The 19,903-nt window shown below is 37.9% G+C and overlaps 1 protein-coding gene across 4 annotated transcripts in view; it reads right to left on the reverse strand.

The window, feature by feature from the left end:
• LOC131427945 (uncharacterized) overlaps positions 1-4,325 on the reverse strand; it is a 739,358-nt gene extending 735,033 nt beyond the window's left edge. For all 4 annotated transcript variants that reach the window (XM_058591542.1, XM_058591541.1, XM_058591540.1 and 1 more), the window contains exon 1: positions 1,742-4,325. The gene's annotated coding sequence lies outside the window, so the exon portion shown is untranslated. The remainder of the gene's footprint in view (positions 1-1,741) is intronic.
• Between the last annotated feature and the right edge of the window lie 15,578 nt (positions 4,326-19,903).

Here is a 19,903-nt window from a genome sequence, read left to right on the forward strand (position 1 = left end):
GAATAAATGTTTGCATGAGCTTTTTATTCGAAATTGGTGCTACCCCCTTAACAAAAATTAAGGTGCCACTTTCAAAAGAAGTGTAATATAATCTTGGAAAACTTCTTCGAAGAAACGTTAGCTCTTAAAAATCAGTGAAAGTCAGTACAGACTTTTGATCGTCTTTTTCCAGTTTTGGACCACTGTGCTTCGTTTAAATTACGATTGCAAAATCGTATAAAAACTTCAAAATTTGACTAAAAACTAATAGATTACATATAATAGTGAACCCCCTTCGTTTTCTTAAGGATGACCTACCCGAACAAATCACTGTTTCATTTTGTAGGTTATACTCGTTAATGCACAAACAATCCCTTGATTTTTTTCAAAAATCGAAGAGAAACAGTTTGAAAAGAATATATATATATATCTATATATATATATCTATATATCTATATATATATATATATATATATATATATATATATATATATATATATATATATATATATATATATATATATATATATATATATATATATATATATATATATATATATATATATATATATATATATATATATATATATATATATATATATATATATATATATATATATATATATATATATGAGAAAAGCATCATTACACCACTAGGTGGATTAAAACAAGTTTTCATATACTTTTTTCGTTCAGCAAAAATCCACGGTAATATTATCAAGACCACTTTGTTGTAGTTTATTTAAAAAAGATGGCTTTTTGGTCAAATGTTGCTTTACAAAATATTTATTTTGCGTTAAAGGCCGACGTTTCGAAGGAATATCTCTTCATCTTCAGGGCAACTATAATATTAATATACATAAATTAGTCACAATGTTCACACTATACGATTACATACAAATTGTTTACTCACAACGACAACAAATATTTTTTCGTCAAGTGGATTGGAACATTGAAAATGGTCAAAAACGGGAACGGCTACTCTACACTGAAAGCACAAACGTTGTAAAAACATTGATTTTTAACAAACTTTGATTTGAACTGTGTAAGTTAGAACAAGCATACAAATTCAAATCAAAGTTTGTTGTTTTGTGGTGAGTAAACAATTTGTATGTAATCGTATAGTGTGAACATTGTGACTAATTTATGTATATTAATATTATAGTTGCCCTGAAGATGAAGGGATATTCCTTCGAAACGTCGGCCTTTAACGCAAAATAAATATTTTGTAAAGCAACATTTGACCAAAAAGCCATCTTTTTTAAATAATCCACGGTAATGACATTGGGCAATCTGGCATCTCTGGTTGAGAATAAAGCATCATTTGTGCACGATATTCTTGCGCTTTTTCGATGACACGCTTCGAATTTAGGTGAAAACTAAATGCACCGGCACTTGAGACTCAAAAGCTTACAGATTGAAATTAAAACAATTTTAAACAATAATCATCAGCTGTTCAAATGAACCTTCAAACCTCGAGAAATTGTAAAGATTTTACGAAGGCTACACCATTCTGCATACCCGGAATAATGCAAAATGCTTCGTGATATTTATAAGCAGGTAAATACAGCAAGGATAATCGATGCTTAATTCTAAATCCAAGAAATCAACTGCACAACTAACTGCGACTAGTCCGGCCATCGTATCTCATCTGTAGAATGAATTGACGTAAATCCATTAATATCCGGTTCAAAAATAATCCAGTGCACACTTTATAAAGACAAACAAGTGGTTGGGGCCATAATCGATTTTGCTCACTTACCGCAATTTACTAGTTGCTTCAAATGCTCTCGGCTATAAATAGTGCCAAATGGTCTCAAGTGGGCTCGTTTGTGTCGGGTGCTCACTCACAATGATTTTTCATACTATTCTAAGTCGTGGATTTATCCTTTTTGTCTGCCGCTTCAGATCAGCCGCTTCTATTCCTAGTAGTTGTAGTTTTGCTAGCGGATGAATATCCGGTACAGTCTTATGCAAATATACGCGACGGGTAGCTTTCAGCCAGCAGATGTATACCCCGTTTGGATGGATAACAATAGGATGCTAGAGTAGCAAAGCACAACACTCATGGCGCGGTTTTCTTCGTTTGCGTATAAACAGATTCTGCTGTTTGGTTGGACATTTTCTTGGACAATAGCGACGGCAACAACGAAGACAATGACAGCGACGACGACATAAACAACAGCAATAGCAACAAACGTCGAACAACAATAGACACCGACGAGACTTTTTTGTTCTTTTAAGGTTCGTCAGAGGCGATTATGCTGTATCGCGACGCTACTATACACTTAAAGGAACGGCTTAATGGCTCTAGAGAGATATTCTTTATCCGGAAAAGGGTGGAAACACACAACAGTAGCGGTGTACAGAGCACAACATTTCAACAAATACCCTTCACGGCTGCGAGGACCATTGAAGGCTTCAATTTCTATGGAATTATTTCTTCTAAGCACACTGCCGCTAGGCTCCGGTGAGAAGTGTATGGCCTATTCTCAAAGGGCTGTTGTCGTTTTTCAATTGTTTGCACTCACTTAATACACAACTGACAAGAGTAAGCTTTTGTTTGGAAAGTTCCCGTAGTTTTCCGCACAAGCATACCAACCCACTTTCGCTTGCTGTTCGGGAAAAAAAACCACCGGTGGTTTTATTATGAACGTCCGATTAGTCACGCATCCGTTCGCCTATGCAGCTAGTTGGCTCACTGACAGAGTAATCCTTCAACCATGGTTCCAGGTAGGGTTGGTTGGAAGATGCATTACCGAGAGTGGTTCCTGTTGTAAAACTCGAAGGAAAATCATTTCACACCGTGACTGCCGGATTGAACTCTTGAGAAAACGAGTACATCCGCACGAATACAGGCCGTCCATCGATGGTACTTTCTACGACTACAGACTACGACTTCTCGTATCTAGGATTTCCTTACGCTCCCATTGAGACACACACTCATTCACAAAACAGGACCAACAGATAACGATAAGAAAATCATTTTCTCTTTGCTCTCTGTTACTTCACGATCCTCCGCATGGCGGGAAAGAACCAACCTTCCACGTGCGTCTGGTCCTTTAACGTAAACAGACTCTCCCGGTTACAGCGTGTTTGCTCCCACGCTCACTGTCTACACATGCTCCCGAAGCAACGATTTATGACCACTTATGAATTTGTTTTCCCAACCTTCACCACGCGAAATCCTACTACGTCTACCGTTAGCTTCTCAACCAAACATTAGCGATAACTGAGCTTCTTTCTCTCTCTCTCTCTCTCCCTCTCGGCTCCAGGATTCCTCGCGGAAGGACTAAACGTCAGAATTCTCACCGAAAAAAAAATACCTACACACTCACTAACTGGTAGAACACGAACACCTAATGGAAAGGATTTACCTCAATCCATCAGACTCTCCACGGAATGACACACAACTTTTGGGGAACGTTACGTGGAACAAAAAAAAATTCCATCCACTTTCGCTTGGATCGGATAAACGTGGTTTTGCTTGACTTTGTCTCACCAGAACTTGCACGCGTCCTCGAAAAACAAATTATCAAATCAAGGCGCACTGAAGAAACTACCGAAGAGAGGAAATACAGAAAACAGCACAGTTTGATTGAATAACTGATCCAGAATTGAAGTCCTCACTGCTGGTCAATTGGGACGCGTGTGTAATGGTACCGCGATCGTACCTTCCAAACTGGTTCGCACTCGTCAGCTAGCTAGGAGACAGCATAGTGTGCGTGTAGAAGAGTCTAGCTTTCTCTCGCGCGCGACGACAACCGCTCTTCACTGTTCACCGCTTCCGTCCACCCACGATCCGGCGGTGTTGTTTTTGTTTCACCCCCGCCAGCCGAACAACTCCGACACTGAATTCTCTCGTCCACTGGCTCCAACTCCAACGGCAGCAAAAAGCTATCGCAACACGTAGTTTCCACCCAGCGCCCTCCGGGGACGGCTTTTACCCTATCAATTGATAGTGGGCCACCCGTACTACCAATACCAAACAAATTCCAACCATTGTTCCGGAGCACACGGTGACCAGTCCCAGTTACCGAATGGTAGGCTAACTTTGGGAGCCCTCCTAGCGACACACTAACTTTTAACGGAAACCAATTGTTGAAACAATAATTTTCGTTGTCAATTAGCAGACAACCATTGTTCGCGATGAAACTGTAAACCAATTCTTTTTCACCGACACGAACGTGTCCCGTCAACTACCCCGACAGTCAGATTCTCAATTCCAAACGGTCAAACGACATGCGAAACACTGATAGAAATATCATTGGACCGAAATGGGGCTCCGGCGATTCGTTCAAACTGACCCGCGCGGTCAGTCAGTGGGATTCGTACGCTCGACTGTAAATACGCCTAGAGACTGGCGAGAGTGAAGCGCGAGCATGAGCCTCCGAGTCCCGTCCTTGTTGATGCCGTTCCAAACCACCCATCCAAACCACCCATTCCCTGAACCCCGAGCTTATGATAGCAACCGAGAGCAGGAGTACGAGTGTGCGTGATAAGACTACATCTTTGCCATCCTACACGGAGGCGCCGTCCCGAACGATAATCCAAAGAAACAAATCGCTCCGTACGGTATGGTACGGTACGGTGCACAAGGTTGTGTTGGTGTACTGGTTTGTGTGATCCTGAAATCCTCCACCCTCGCAGCCATCAATTCATACAGCACTTATCGTGGCAGTTGATGACGATGATGATGTCAGCTGAAAGCACGAATGTCGGTGCACTGCTGCTGGTTAGTAAAATGGGAGGAAAAATCAACAATAAAGCACCTACACCAGCGAATAGTGCGGTAGGTTATGCCACTGTAAGCTCGCAGAGCTCTGCGCCGATCAGTGGTAGCTTTTTATTAATGAATTGAAGTATAAAAGTGGATTATCGAATGCTAGAGATAAAAGTAAATAAATAAACGAGTAAATAAGATTTAAACCAAATAGTTGATTCATTGCATTGACATATTCTAAACAGTTGTTATAAAATCATTTTAAATCACTAAATAAAGGTCTACAGATTTCACGCATGTCTTGATTCTTTATTATTTCCGCTTTATTATTTTAATTATTTATTTAAATTATTAATTGGTTATATTTATTGATCTGGACAGCCGGCTACCGAGAAAAAAATTTCTTTTTTATTTAAAAGATATTTTTTATTCAGGCCTATTTGTGTACAAGCTTTACGTGGCCGATTGAGCCGATTTTTTAAATATTTTTTTTTTTGAATTGGATCTCGTTGTCACCCTTTTTCTAGGGGGGGAGGAGCTTCCATTTACCTCCTGCGAGGATTGAGCGGCACTTCGTTCATGGTTCGTCTCGTCATCCATTGCCGCATCGATCGTATTGTTGTCGATTTCCGTCTTCTTTTCGTTGCTAGTTGCTTTAGATGCGCCTTGTTGTATATTGGTTGCAATTGCTGGTTGGTTGGAGGGTAAGTTATTAACTGCAGCCGGTGTACTTTGTTCTATAGAGGATACTGATGGTTTCGTTGAAGGGGATGCTTCATTGTTGTTGGCGGCTGTCACAGGTGTACTGGGGTTGCTTGGAGTTGATGTGAAGGAAGCACCGTTGTCCTTTGGTATAGTTGTCTCCTTGTCCGGTTTATCACATGGCTTACCGTAGTGAACAGCTTTTTGGCAATATTGACATGTGGCCATCTGATTGTCATAGGTAACAAGTGATTTGCACGGAATTCTTGTATCTTGACCAAAAATCACGTAAGAAGGTATAGGCCTCCTCAAGCGCATGCGTAATAAACGTAGGCCATTTAAAATACCAGGGAAAATATTCTTCCACTTTTCTTTTTCGATAGAGAGAATCTCTCCGTATTGGGACATAGTTTTGCGAATTTTAAGAATCGGTGACGCTTGAGTGAAGATTATGCACACGCACTTCTATAGCACTATCTTCCATATATACTGGAATGTTGTACTTAATGTTCTCGTGCTCCACATAGTGCACATTGTTATTGTCTTTTGCGAATTCAATTCCATCCAACTTTTTAAAAAACTGGATGAAAACAACATTATTCGTCTTATTGCATTGAAGTAAATGCACACGTTTAATGTCAAGATGCATTTGCTCCTTAAGCAAACCTTCAAGTTCTCGTATCGAAGGTCGAATTTTGCACTGCCTAAAGTCAACAACAATTGTATTCTTTCGTGTCGGCGGTAGCTTTTGTTCATTTGGTTCACTCATTTCGAGGTCGTTCTATTGTTCACTACACAATACTATACTTGGTTTCTTCTGTCCCGAACGTAAGCCGTTTTGTTTTATCGACTGACTTGGATGAGATGTAAAACCGAACTGAGAGAAAAATATTAATTTATTGTGTGAAATATTAATATCAAGTGTTTTTTTACCTTTTTTTATATATATATAAAATAGGTATAGAATTCGCTCAAACTTTCGAAAAAATTTCCGAGGCCCGGAGGGCCGAATGTCATATACCAATCGATTCAGCTCGACGAACTGAGCAAATGTCTGTGTGTGTATGTGTGTGAGTCTGTATGTGTGTTGTCAATTAAGAGGTCAAGATCTCAGAGATGGCTGGACCGATTTTGATCAAACTAGTCGCAAATGAAAGGTTTCCCCGTCACCCAGAACGCTATTGAATGGTTTTGAGATCGGATGTTTACTTTTTGAGTTATACGAAGTTTTATGTCAAAATTTTCAGTTTTTTGACAGCATCTGTCACAATTGACCTTGAAAATAGAATATGTTTTCAGACTTAGATTCCGCACGGTAATAGCTATCCAACAAGCCATAGATTGTTGAAATCCGTCCATTTTTAACGGAGATATCGAATTTTTTGTGTAAGCGACTTTTCTCCCATATTCCAACAGTAGAAGTTCTGAGCGCTGTATGGCAAAGAAAGGCTTGGGAGCAACGTAAAACACGATTTTTTATACTGTTACATACAATAGTTTCTAAGTACCAAAAAGACTGTGAACAGCATTATTTTTCATGACATTTTGCCTCGGACCAATTTCAGCACGGTTCGTTTTTGGCAACATAATCGTTCGAATATGACATATTGGAAAGATGGCAGTACTTCCGAATTCTGAACAATTTCATAATTATATTGATTTAAACTGCTTACAGCAATAAATGCTGGAAGAACAAAACACCCATATACCATTTGAATCAGTTCGTCGAGATCAGCAAATGCGTATGTGACAAATAATTTCACTCAATTTTTTACCTTATTTTCGAAGATGACTCAACCGTTTTCTACAAACTCAGATTCATATGAAAATTCGTATGCTCCTAAACAAGGTTCCTGAATTATGTTTGGATCCGACTTCTGGTTCCGGAACTACAGGATGATATGTGAAACGAAATTAAAATTGTGTAACTTATTTTCCTCGTAGATGGCTGAACCGATCTAAGATTTGCTGATTTGAATAGTCGACAACCAAATAAACTTATTTCAGTTTTAGTGGTATTCAGTTTTCGATTCGGAAGGCACCCAACAATTTAACTCGTACTACGATTTCTCAAAGATGTCTATACTGATTTTTAAACATATTGAAACAAATGTAAACTAATCAGGTGAATTTGTCTGACTTCGGCTACACCGATTTTCGAATTCCGGCTCCAGTATCGAATCGTTTCTCAAAGCTCAATCGTTTTCTCAAATAAAGCCAAATCGAATTTCAGAAAAAAATTCAAATTAAAATAAACTTATAGTCCCACACAAAATTAATTAATTTAATTCAATGCTGACTTCCGATTCTGGAATTACAGGAGGATGAATTTTTAAAATTCAAACCGATATAGAAGATGATAATCCCGAAAAGCTTGAAAGTTGGACTCAAAACTATTGCAATTTATTCGTCATATGACCATACGAATCGGTTTGTTTTATGCTGGTTCCTGAATACCGGCTCTGGAAGTACCTTAAATTACCGTAAATTCTAAAGTGGAACTCACTTCGACATATCATGAAAAGTTTAATCGATTGTAACCTTTTTAGATAGAGTAATAAGTGATTAAAATGTCAAATTGCAGCTTAAAACGACGGTCATTAAAATAATGTCTTGAAAACCGAAGAATATTCATGAAAAAAACACATGCGGATTGATAAAAAAGGTATCATCTCACTGATAGGTGGATTAAGCACGTTTTTACTATGTATTCAATATACTGATATATGTTATTTCTGTTATTAACTTTGTAATATTAACGGCATCACATGCCCTTAAACCATAACCATGTGCGAAGAGTTTTTCTAACAAGAATCTAAAGCCAAGCGAAATCCAAAAATAACTCTTTAGCTATCAGTTTTAGGGCAAACTGTTCGTCGACGTTCTGTATCACATGGAATGAATAGCCAAATTGCTCTTCAAGGCAATTAAAATCAAACGGCTTAAGGGGTTACACCACTGTAGAAAAAAAGAGAAGGACTTCTTTGGGGAATTATTTTGGGATCCAAAAAATGGAATAATCCGAATTTTATATAAAGCACTTTTTAATATGTATATTTAAATACAAAAAAATGATCAGTTTTAAAAATTGAAAAACAAAATGGCGGCTTGGCGGCATTTCCACGAAAGTGCTGCATTTTTGACGGCCGAAAACATAAGTCAAGTAAATCTTGACCAATCGAATCAAAAACTTTACAGAATATTCTCGATAATTATCTCGACAGAGGTACGTAGGATTTTTGTTAATTATTTGATTTTCTGTAAAATGGCAGCCCTCTGAATCGCATTTTTTCGTCACAAAATTTTTCATACAAAAATATTCACAATTTTCAAAAACCCCTACGTACCTCTGTGGACTGCAACGAACTCCATTGAGACGAACCCGTCGCACGGAATTCTTTCGACTGACAGCTCACCGCACCCAATATGGACAAAACAACCCACTGAATGTATGTTGACGCGTAATTAATTATGTTTATGATAATTTTTATTTTAATGCGTCTTAAAATGTATTTAAATTAATAATTAGTACGTAAGAGTCTGTGCGATGTGATTTATCGAAGACCAAATACAAAAACAAAGATGAAATTGTTCTGAAGACAGCTTAATAATTTCTTGGAGAAGTGAACATTTCTACGAAGCAGACATGATGAGCAGAATGTTGATCCACTGTTTTTTTTTCGTGCGAGCTCGTGGATAATTGAGTATACCTAGCAAGCAGTAGTCAAATAAAGTCACACCGCATCTGCGACATTTTTAAGTTTTACGGCCAACTGTACTCGAAAATTAATTTGCTCAGCTGACCACCTTGAATGAAACTAGAAGCATCAAGCTTCCAAGCATGGTTGAGGGTGCTTCAGAACATTCTTGTTCACGGCTAATGCAACAGGTGGCGCTCACGATTTACCGACCATGCTCCATGCCGCCGGCGTGTCCAAACTAGAGCACCTATTGAGCTATCCAACCACAACAAGCCACTCACTCACTCAGCCGAGGTGTTTGCTTTGAAATGCGTTTAGCTGTGCTATGCTGCTGCGGAACGGCAAATTTTTTGTCGAGTGTTCAGTTTTTGCCCACGGCAACAACTCGAGGTGTTCAGGCAGGTTAAGCCCTAGCACTTCCGTCATTCACTTTGGATTCACAGCAAATGCTCGGACTGGGGAATCTTCAAAGCTTCACAAAACCTAACTTGTCATACATGAGACTTTGAATAGTTAAAATGCTTCCAGTTTGAATAGTTTTGGAAATTTGATTAAAAATTAAACAGTAATATTTATTGTGTTCTGATGAGAAACAATGAGAGACAGAAAAATGTGATGTTTGTGAATTTATTACCTTTCATGACCAATATCAATATAATTAAAATCGTCCGACACTGTCGGGCACAGCTACAGTAAAATATTTTTTTTAACCAACCTAGTGGTGCAATGATGCCTGTCTCCTATTACTTATATTTTTAAAAATGTCACTAAAAGATTCTGTCAAGTTATTTTTGTTTCAAGCTGGAATGAAATTAGAAACTTTCTTTGGGTATAAACTAACATAAGCTTATCAACTTTGTAAACAATTATGTCAAGTTCATGAGATTTTTTCTGTATTTTGCAATGTCGCCCTAAATGGCAGTTTGTAATTTTAAACATACTTTACCCTATAGTTCCGGAATCGAAAGTCGGATCCGTATAAAATTCAACAGAAACATATGAGAATATAGGACATTTAATTTGAACCTAAGTTTGAGAAAATCGGTGAAACCATTTCTAAGAAAAATGAGTGACATTATTATATGTATGTATGTATGTATGTATGTGTGAAGCCACCATTAGTTCAAGGCATTTCCAATGTATGCGGATAGACTTACAGTAGATCCGAATTTGATTATCAGATAGCTTTCATATAACTGCTGTTAAGAAGGCCAAAATGGGTTTTGAGGACCCGGCGCCTTCCAGCAAGAGCATCCGGCCATATAATAAATAATTTCGCTGTACCAGCTTAAACCCGCCTGATGGTTTGTTTGTTAGAAGGGTGTGTCTTACTCATTTCAGATCTTCAGGGAGAAACATAAAGCTTCCCCCGCGTGACTCAGGTTGGCAATCCACTCCATCATTAACTTGTAAGATACCCTGATGCACTCCCTGCCCCTCCCAGTTATCGATATACTTGAGCATAATATAATATAATATAATATAATATAATATAATATAATATAATATAATATAATATAATATAATATAATATAATATAATATAATATAATATAATATAATATAAGTGACATACTCACACATACATGCACACATACACACACAGACATTCTACAGCCCGATGAACTGTATCAAATGGTATTTGACATTACTAGTTTACTAGTTAATTTTTCAAGTGATTTCATAACCCTTCTATATGAGAAAGGCAAAAAGTAATAAAAGTATTTAAAAGTAATAAAAGAATCGTAATAATGATTTTGTTAGAATACTAACAAGTGAGCACAAATTGAATAAAAGTGAATATCAAGGATGGTAAACAGAAATCGAAGTGAGTTCCGTTTTCGGAATTTTTCTACACCATTATTGGTGCTTTCGGAACCGGAAACCGGGGACTAGTAGTTTCAAAGCAGATTCATATATCCACTAACTAACAAGATCGGCTAACTAGATGAATTTACAAGTAAGTTTTATAAAAATTTGCCCATCGCTTATGAAAAAATACTCACGAAACTGAAAATTTTGCACTTATCACGCTGTAATACCGGAACCAGTAGTCGGAGCTAGAGAGATTTTTCGGGGACTTTTACAATAATTTCAAGTCCTTTCCTTTGCATCTTGGTTTGTGCAAATCGGTTGAGAAATACCCTAGAAAATTGAGTGCGCATTTTGTCATAGATTTGCACATATTACCTTGAACCGAAAGTCGGATTAAGTTGATATTCAATAGCAACCTATGGGACGAACTGAGTCGAATATTAAATTCGGCCATCCAGCCCTCCGTTCAAAAGTCGGTTTTCAAAGTAACTGCATAGCCTTTCTATATGAGAAAGGCAAAAACCTCTTCCTAATTCACATATAGGTGTGCTAATGCCCTTCTATTTCCATTTATGAAGTCTCATTAAAATATATTTTTTGTCGTGAATACGACTTACTTTACTATGGGGTGCCTTTTCAAAATTTACCCTCTGTGAGAGTGATAAGTTTTTGATCGTGAATATCTCTTGTTGTATCTAACGAATCAACATAATTTTTGCTACATGTCATCGAAAATATGATCACAATTTTATGATAAAATTTTCAATTGTGTGACATAATCTCAAATAGTTCAAAATTAAACTTTTCTGAAATGTTTGGTATAAACGAGTATCAAAGAGGATAATTCATAAGGCGCGTTTGCATTTCTCGTATTTTGAAAGCTCATAGCTCAGTGATCTGTGGAAGTATTTATATAATCTAACTGCCAATAGAATCGAAATTTTTCAACTTAAACGTGTATAGCAAAAGCATTGAAGTATTTCAATAGTACACTGTTGAAAAACCTATCTCATTTGACCCATGTCAACACCAGCCAATCAGAACGCGTTCTGAGGGAGAGAAAAAAATATCTGCTGCTGTACAACAAATCGTTCGAGAAAAATGTTCCGAAAAGTGGGGAATATCGTAGTGAGTTCCTCAAATCGGTCCTTCTGAATGCTAGAAACGAATCCCTACTGCATATTGATAGTTTCTTTCAATAAATTATGCAAATCCGAAATGAAATAATCGACATTAAAATTCTGTATGCGGCTATTTTTATAGCCGTTAGGACCGCCCATTAGTGAAAAAGCTACAAACGAAATCACGTAAAAGAAAGCTCCCAACAAAATTTGAATCAGTTTGGATTCTATCGCCAATGCGAGCAGATGTATTTTGTACCGTTTGCAAAGCTAGTTTCGCTTCCGACAAGAGCGACTACGTCACAGCTGCCAGTCATTTGCATTGGTGAAAAAGCAACGGTGGAGAGCATTACACGAAATCAGCCGTTCTAATGGCTCTAAAAGTTTTCTAAAGAACTATTAGGATTTCTTGCTCGCAAATCGATGGAAAATATCCTCAGTTTAGTGCAAATCTAGAACTGTTTGATTTGATTTTTGCACTTTTCGCTGTGTGAAATTCACAGTAATCTAGATCAAGTGAAGCCTTCTTTGTTTTTGCGAAAAATGTGGAAAAGGGGAATGCTTGCATAATTCATACAATTGATCAACTGATTGATATTCGGAAGTGTTAAGGAACATGTCAGTTGTTTTCGTATTCACGACATCCAGTTATGTCTCTGACATTACCTACCCGCCTTTTTGTCGTTAGGATGAAAGTATCAGTAATAATACATTGGAATTTGATCATTAGTTACTTTCTGAAAAAAACGCATTTTGTTGGTCAGTGCCATTCAAACAAACCTAGGCTAATTAAATTCGGTTCAGCCGAGTTTTGTCACACACACACAGAGACATTTTCCAATCTCGTCGTGCTGAACCGAATGGTATATAATACTATGGGTCTCCGAGGCTCCATTCGAAAGTCGATTTCTCCAGTAATTATATTACCGTTCTATAAAAAAAGGCAAAAAAGTTTTGCAGTGAAATGGGTTTCAACATTTGACACAATACATATTCTGAACGTATTTGCCTTTCTCATATAGAAAGGTTATGCAATCACTTGAAAAACCGACTAGTGGAAATTGGCCCGGAGGGCCAAGTGTCATATACCATTCGACTCAGTTCACCGAGCTGAGCAATGTCTGTTTGTCTGTGTGTATGTGTATGTGTCAAATAATCTCACTAGGTTTTCTCGGAGATGGCTGAACCGATTTTGACAAACTTAGATTCAAATGAAAGGTCTTCCGGTCCCATACGGAATTCCTGAATTTCATCCGGATCCGACTTCCGGTTCCGGAGTTATAGGGTAAAGTGTGTTCAATATTGTACACCGTCACTTAAACTGGCGGAACAAAAACCGTAAAAATGTTATAAACTGTACTCTAAACCGTTATTCCCAATCTTAGGGTCAATTGAAAGGTCTTATGGTCCTACCAAAAATTACTGCATATTTTCGGATGCGACAAACATTTAAGTCGTAATTTAGAGTGCGTACTAGTAGAGTTTGTATGTCATGTTAGTTGGTGGCCGTACGAACCGACTTTGATTATACCGGTTCTCGGGTTCCGGTGCCGGAAGTGCATATAATAGTGAACCCACTTCGTTTTCTTAAGGATGACCTACGCAATCAAAGCACTGTTTTATTCTGTATGTTATACTAGTTAATGCACAAACAATCTCTTGGTTTCTTTCAAAAATCGAAGAAAAAAATTTTGAATAGAATACCACAATATTATACATGAGAAAGGCATCATTACACCACTAGGTGGATTATAACAGGTTTTTTTGTATTAATTTTCAGGTGCTGAGTTTTTATTAGGTTTTCTGTCCGAAAGGGCATGATTCAGGGTATTTACAGTACCTTTCTTTTTTTTCTGTTCATGAGCAATGACCAAAGGCTTACGTGGTACGAAATTGCACAATTTCAAGCAATATAATCTATAGAATACCTAATACTTAATATAATTATTACCTGCAAAATTGATGGAAAAATACTTACTTTCTGTCAAATTAATGATAAAAGATCTTGAAATAAAAAAATACAAAAATGAGGTTATTTTTTTTCCTTTTGAAGTTATCAAATATTAAATTTGGATCGTGGTCACAGAAATCTTTCACTTTGCTTACAATGAAAAATTCAAATATATTCCTTCAATACTTTTTGATAAAACCAGAGCGGCCAAAGGCACACGCGACCCAGGGCTGCTGGCACTCCCCTATCTGTATGTATTGTTAGGTCTTACTACCAAGCAAATGAATAGGACGCTGATCTTACAAGCCAGTTGTCGTATGTTCGAGCCCCGACCTGGAAGGATTCTTAGTGTCAGTAGGATCCATAGTACTAGTCATGCAATGATTCTGTACACTAAGAATCGGTTGCGAAGTCTGTTGAAACAGAATGGCCAAATTCCACTAAAGGAATGTAATTCCAAGACTTTGCTTTTTACGTCTTTATGAATATGTGCGCCAGTTGATGACTATGCTGCATGAGGTTAGCATTTGATGAATGGTTTTCATATCGAAGATGCATATGAGAAAACTAGATTTATAACTTTTAGTTCTAAATATTAATTTAAAGAACATTGCTTTTTGTGTTTTCCAAGGATATATACACAGTGTAAACTCCCAAACAAATTAATCGTTTTGAAAATGGGCTCAAACTCAAAATTTATGCTACAAAATGTTTGAAATATTTTAGAAATGTGATCGAATTTGGTCTTGGAGTAGAAACATTATGTTCAAAAATGATATCTGTAAACTTTCTTTGAAAAAACATCGTAAACATTGCCTGTACGACCTTGCTTCGCACCTTGTAGCACGCCGTGAAGCAAAGTTCTCCATTCTCGTACAGTAATATCGAGAGCGAACCTTTCATTTCATTGCATTGCCATGGATTGATTAGTTCATGTGTTAATTGTTACTGAGAGTACAGGTAATTTACCAAGAAAGGGAACTGATCTGCTCAGTAGAATAAGGAGTGTATTGATAAGTAGTTAGCAACATTCAAACAGTTATTACTCTGAAATGGCATAATTTTTTGCAGCGTGTTTTGCGGTGACATGTTTGTTTACATGTCAATAACAGCTGCGCAATCAATAGGTTTCGGTACGGTTTATCGTTTCCATGATGAGTCGAATTGTCCGGAAACGCGAAAGAAAATTCTGCACACTTGGTGCTCAGAAAGTGGTATCACGTACAACGAAATTGCAAAATGGGTGAAGGTGCACCACACCAGTGTCAAAAATATTATCGAGAAGTTCGGTAAGACTCTTTCCATGAAGGATTTGCCCCGATCCGGTAGGAAAACGGGTCACAGTCAGCCCGGCCGGGACTCAAAAGTGGTTGAGTACAACAGGAAAAACCCATCGGCTGCATCCTGATCGACGACGAAACCTACGCCAAGGAAGACTCTCGAGCGCTGCCTGGACCGCAATATTATACGAAATCGGTGTACCAGGACCTGAACGACGCTGACACCACGGTGGCGATGGAAAAGTTTGGGCAGAAGGTGTTGGTCTAGCAAGCAATTTGTACCTGTGGTTTGCGGTCGTCGATTTTCTTCACGAAGGGCACAATTAACGCCAAGATGTACGAGGAAGAATGTTTGAAGAAGAGAATGCTGCCACTGTACAGAAAGCATAAGGCTCCTTCTCTCTTCTGGCCGGAATTGGCTTCAGCCCACTACGCCAACTCCGTTCTACAGTGGTTGTCAAAAAATAATGTTCAATTCGTGGAAAAGTACATCAAACCACCGAACTGCCCGGATCTCCGGTCAATTGAAAGGTATTGGGCAATTGTCAAGCGGCACTTTCGGAAGGAAGGTACAGTGTCCCAAAACATGCAGGAGTTCAAAAAAACTGGACAGCTGGAACCAGGAAAGTCACAAAAGTAACTGTGCAGAATTTAATGAAGAATGTCAAATCCAAAGTGCGAGCGTTTCACAGAAACTAGGATTTTCTTCAATCAATCAATTAGTGAAATGCATAAAAATGTAATTTTTTTCACAATATATCGAAAACTGATGTCAAAATATGTTTTTTTCGCTTTTTTATTCAATAATCAATGTTGCTAACTACTTTTCGATACACTCCTTATACTCTCACGCATCCAGTTTCTCTCTAATATAGGTCTCCCATTCAGTAATGTCAAGCAAAGTTTTCTTCCGCGGGTGTTCCTTTGTGCGGGTGTTGATGAAAAATAGGTTTTGAAGCCGATTGGACACTCGCAAATAAACGAAAAAATAATTTTAAAATCAATTAATAGAATTTAAAAATAATTGCTATTTTATCTTGAATTTTTTTTTCAATGATTGTCTTTTGAAAAAAATAAAAATCGGGATAAAAATTACCCAAAAGTTCTATCCGAAATTTGCTTTAGTTACTTCAATTATTGAATATTTATGGTACGGATATTTCTGGTTGAGGGTTTGACGTTTTGAATATGCGCGAGCTCTGTTGCAACAGAAAGACCAAATTCCACAATAACAATGTAATGCTTTGCTTTTTATTCGGCCAATGGTTGTTGTGAAGATATTATCATATTTAACTTTTTCGGTCGCTAGCTTCTTCGTGCGTTAACTCACAAATTATTTTTTTTTTTCATTTAACGAGTCCTAGACTTTATACCCGTCCAAATCAACAGTCTCACGAGATCTATAGAAGAGTCTGATGAGCCGTTTTCCTTCCGTAAGGTCGGTGAAACATCCATTTCCTACATCCTCACAGTGAACGATGAAGATGGGGCGACCGACTATGTTTGAATAATATGATTTCCCAACATCCTTTTGTAAGCAACTTTATTAACCAATCAGCAAAAAAATGACATCTGAGGGAGATCTGCCAAGATTCTCGTCAGAATGCAATGTGTGAGAATATTTCAACTTTACGTTAAAATGCTACCTCTATATAAGTTGATTGTTTTCCATCGTTATTAAGGGTGTTTTTTTTTCAGAGTTTCACATCTTCCGATAGAGGTAACTGTCATTATAGTCATATAACCAAATACAAATAATAATACCCCTAGGTCTCATACAAACGAATCGTCAATGTTTGGTTCATCGATTGAACAAGTTGGCCTAGCCCATACCTCTGTTTCGATGCGAAAGTTTGGAAACATGGAAAAAGATCGTTTCTGGCAACGCTTTATGCTAGTTGCTAAGATGCAAAACAAGTTTGTTTGTTTATATTTACCGTTGCTGTATTAAATTGCATTAAATTCAAAGTACAAGATATGGATTGTACATGTCGTTTAGTTTAACCGAACGTCTTCCCATAGAACCGAATCCACTTGCACTGCGAATTATTGAACAGAAGAGGATTTCTAACGAAACAGTTGAATTGATCCGGAATAGTTTCATGGAACGCCCAGTTTGGACAAACTCAGCACTCAAGGGAACATTCCAGCTAAGCGATGAAGATGTGCGATATATTTTGCCAGCGATGGGACTGTATTTCAAAAAACGGGCCTTGGCGTAGAACATGGGTACGATTCGGATACGATCTACGAAAACACTTAGAATCTTGATTCTATCAGTTACTGGGTTTCCGCGTGCGTGCGATAAAATAAAACTTAAAAGAGTAACAAATGCAACCAAGGCGTGTATTCGTTTTGCTAATAGTCACTCATCTACGCGTGACCCAGACAAATTGATCGCAACCAAACGTCTCAACGGACTAGACAGTGGACTTAGCCACTTTTAGACTTAGCCATTGGATGTTGCTGCGACCGATTCAGTTGGTCTGCAACGAGGAATGACAACAAATCCGTGGGTCAGCATAGCAATCGAAACGATTTCCATTGAACTGCTAACCACGGGTAAATGAAGTGCTAATCTACCAAAAATGTACGTCTTGAGATTATTGTAATAGTCACTTGTAAAAAAATCAATAGGCACTTGATTCATCGACATGGTTTCAAAGCGGAAGTAGTTATTATTGGAGACAATGGTTTGCTGAACCATTCTGCCCGTTTTAAGAACATAGTGTCTGATAAACCGTGAATCTGTGCTAGAAAATCAATCATGCATTTGTCGAATCCTATCAAGAATCGCATTTCACTATCTGGTGCTTCATTGCAGTTTAGAGTTGCGCTGAGATCACTTGCACCTGTAGAAACATTATTTAACTCATTTGTGCTAAACACCGCTTTTTCCGTTGACTTTGCAATTGTAAGTGAGGAAGCAGTGCCGCTATGCGACAAAACATCAATGTGTATCTTTACATGATTTTTATAAGATTTCCATTCAACAAATACCAAACAGCTTTTCAGGCTTTTCACCATTTAGAAGAAGCTAGCTACATCCGTTAGCCTCAGTTCAATTGATGCTATAAGTCCAATCTCGATTCCTTGTTTGTGATTGGATAAACTGCATAGATTTTTTTTTATTTAAAAGGTATTTTTATTCAGGCCTATTTGCGTACAAGCTTTACGTGGCCGTATTAGCCGATTTTTTAAATAGTGTATTTTTTGAAGTGGATCTCGTTGTCACTCTTTTTCTAGGAGGAGAAGAGCTTCCATTTCCCTCCTGCGAGGGTTGAGGGGCACTTTGTTCGTGACTCGTCTCGTCATCCATTGCCGCATCGGTGGTTTTGTTGTTGATTTCCGTCTTCTTTTCGTTTTCCTTGATGTTCGCAGTCTTGAGCTCGTTGCTAGTTGCTGTAGATGCGCCTTGTTGTACATTGGTTGCAGTTGCTAATTGGTTTGATGGTGAAACAGGAGTACTGCGCTCACTAGTTTCCATTGTTGAACGATTGACCTTGTCTTTGGTGATGTCCTTTTCGCAGTTTCGGTGCAAGGTTTACCGTAGTGTGCAGGTTGTTCACAAAACTGGCATGTAACCAGCTGATTTTCATAGGTAATCAGCGTTTTACACGGATGTGTCCCACCTTGACCACAAATGATGTAAGATGGAATTGCCTTACGTAGATGCATACGTACCACTCGCACGCCATTCCGGATACCGGGGAAAAAATTCCGCCATACTTCCCTTTCGATGGAAAGGATTTCACCGTACCGCGACATATTCTTCCGAACGTACGTATCGGTGACCTGCGGGGGGAGGTCATGCACGCGTACTTCTATGGCGTTGTCCACCATGTGCACAGGGATTTTGTATTCAATGTTATCACACTCAACACTGTGCACCTCGTTGTTAACCGAAGCGAATGCAATTGCATCGCTTTCACGTTTAAACATAACGTACACACAGTTAGACGCCTTGTTGAATTGAATCTCAGTTACTTTATTAGCGTCTAGATGCATTCGTTCTTTAAGTAATGTTGTTTTCGTTTTTAAATTGCACTACACCGGTGTAGCGAAAGCTGCACCTAAACCGTTCGTTTTTACCAATTGCACTACACCAGTGCTACACTTTTTCTTCACCGATACCACTGGTGTAGCACTCATGAAAAGTTTGGTGTAGCTCTGTGCAATGGAATCGTTTATTGTAGTCAATGGTTACTGTTTATGTTTTCGTCATTTTTGTTCGTTTATTCATGCCTCAGTGTAGCACTGCACCGATGTAGTGCAAATTAAAAACGAAAACGCCATAAGATTTCAATTTCATTTGCTGCTGGTCTAACTTTGCAACGCTTGAAATCTATACAAATTGAATTTGGTACAAACTCAACACTTTGGATGCTTCGGAGGCACAAATTTGTGCTTTTTATTTAGAATAAAAACTGTGACACTCTACACAATTTTATTACTTTTTCTATTTCGTAGATAACACATATATTGAGAAACCAATAATAAGGCATGTGCATGGAAAACAGTCATCATCCAGTTTTGTTTATTTGAAATGTAGTAAAAGAAGAAAAGTGCTCCCAGTAATAACAAAATATTTTTTGGAACAGTTTATTATTTATTTTTATTCTGGTTTTCCTT

This window comes from Malaya genurostris, chromosome 2 (assembly GCF_030247185.1).
Source record: "Malaya genurostris strain Urasoe2022 chromosome 2, Malgen_1.1, whole genome shotgun sequence".
Taxonomy (NCBI): Eukaryota; Metazoa; Arthropoda; class Insecta; order Diptera; family Culicidae; genus Malaya; species Malaya genurostris.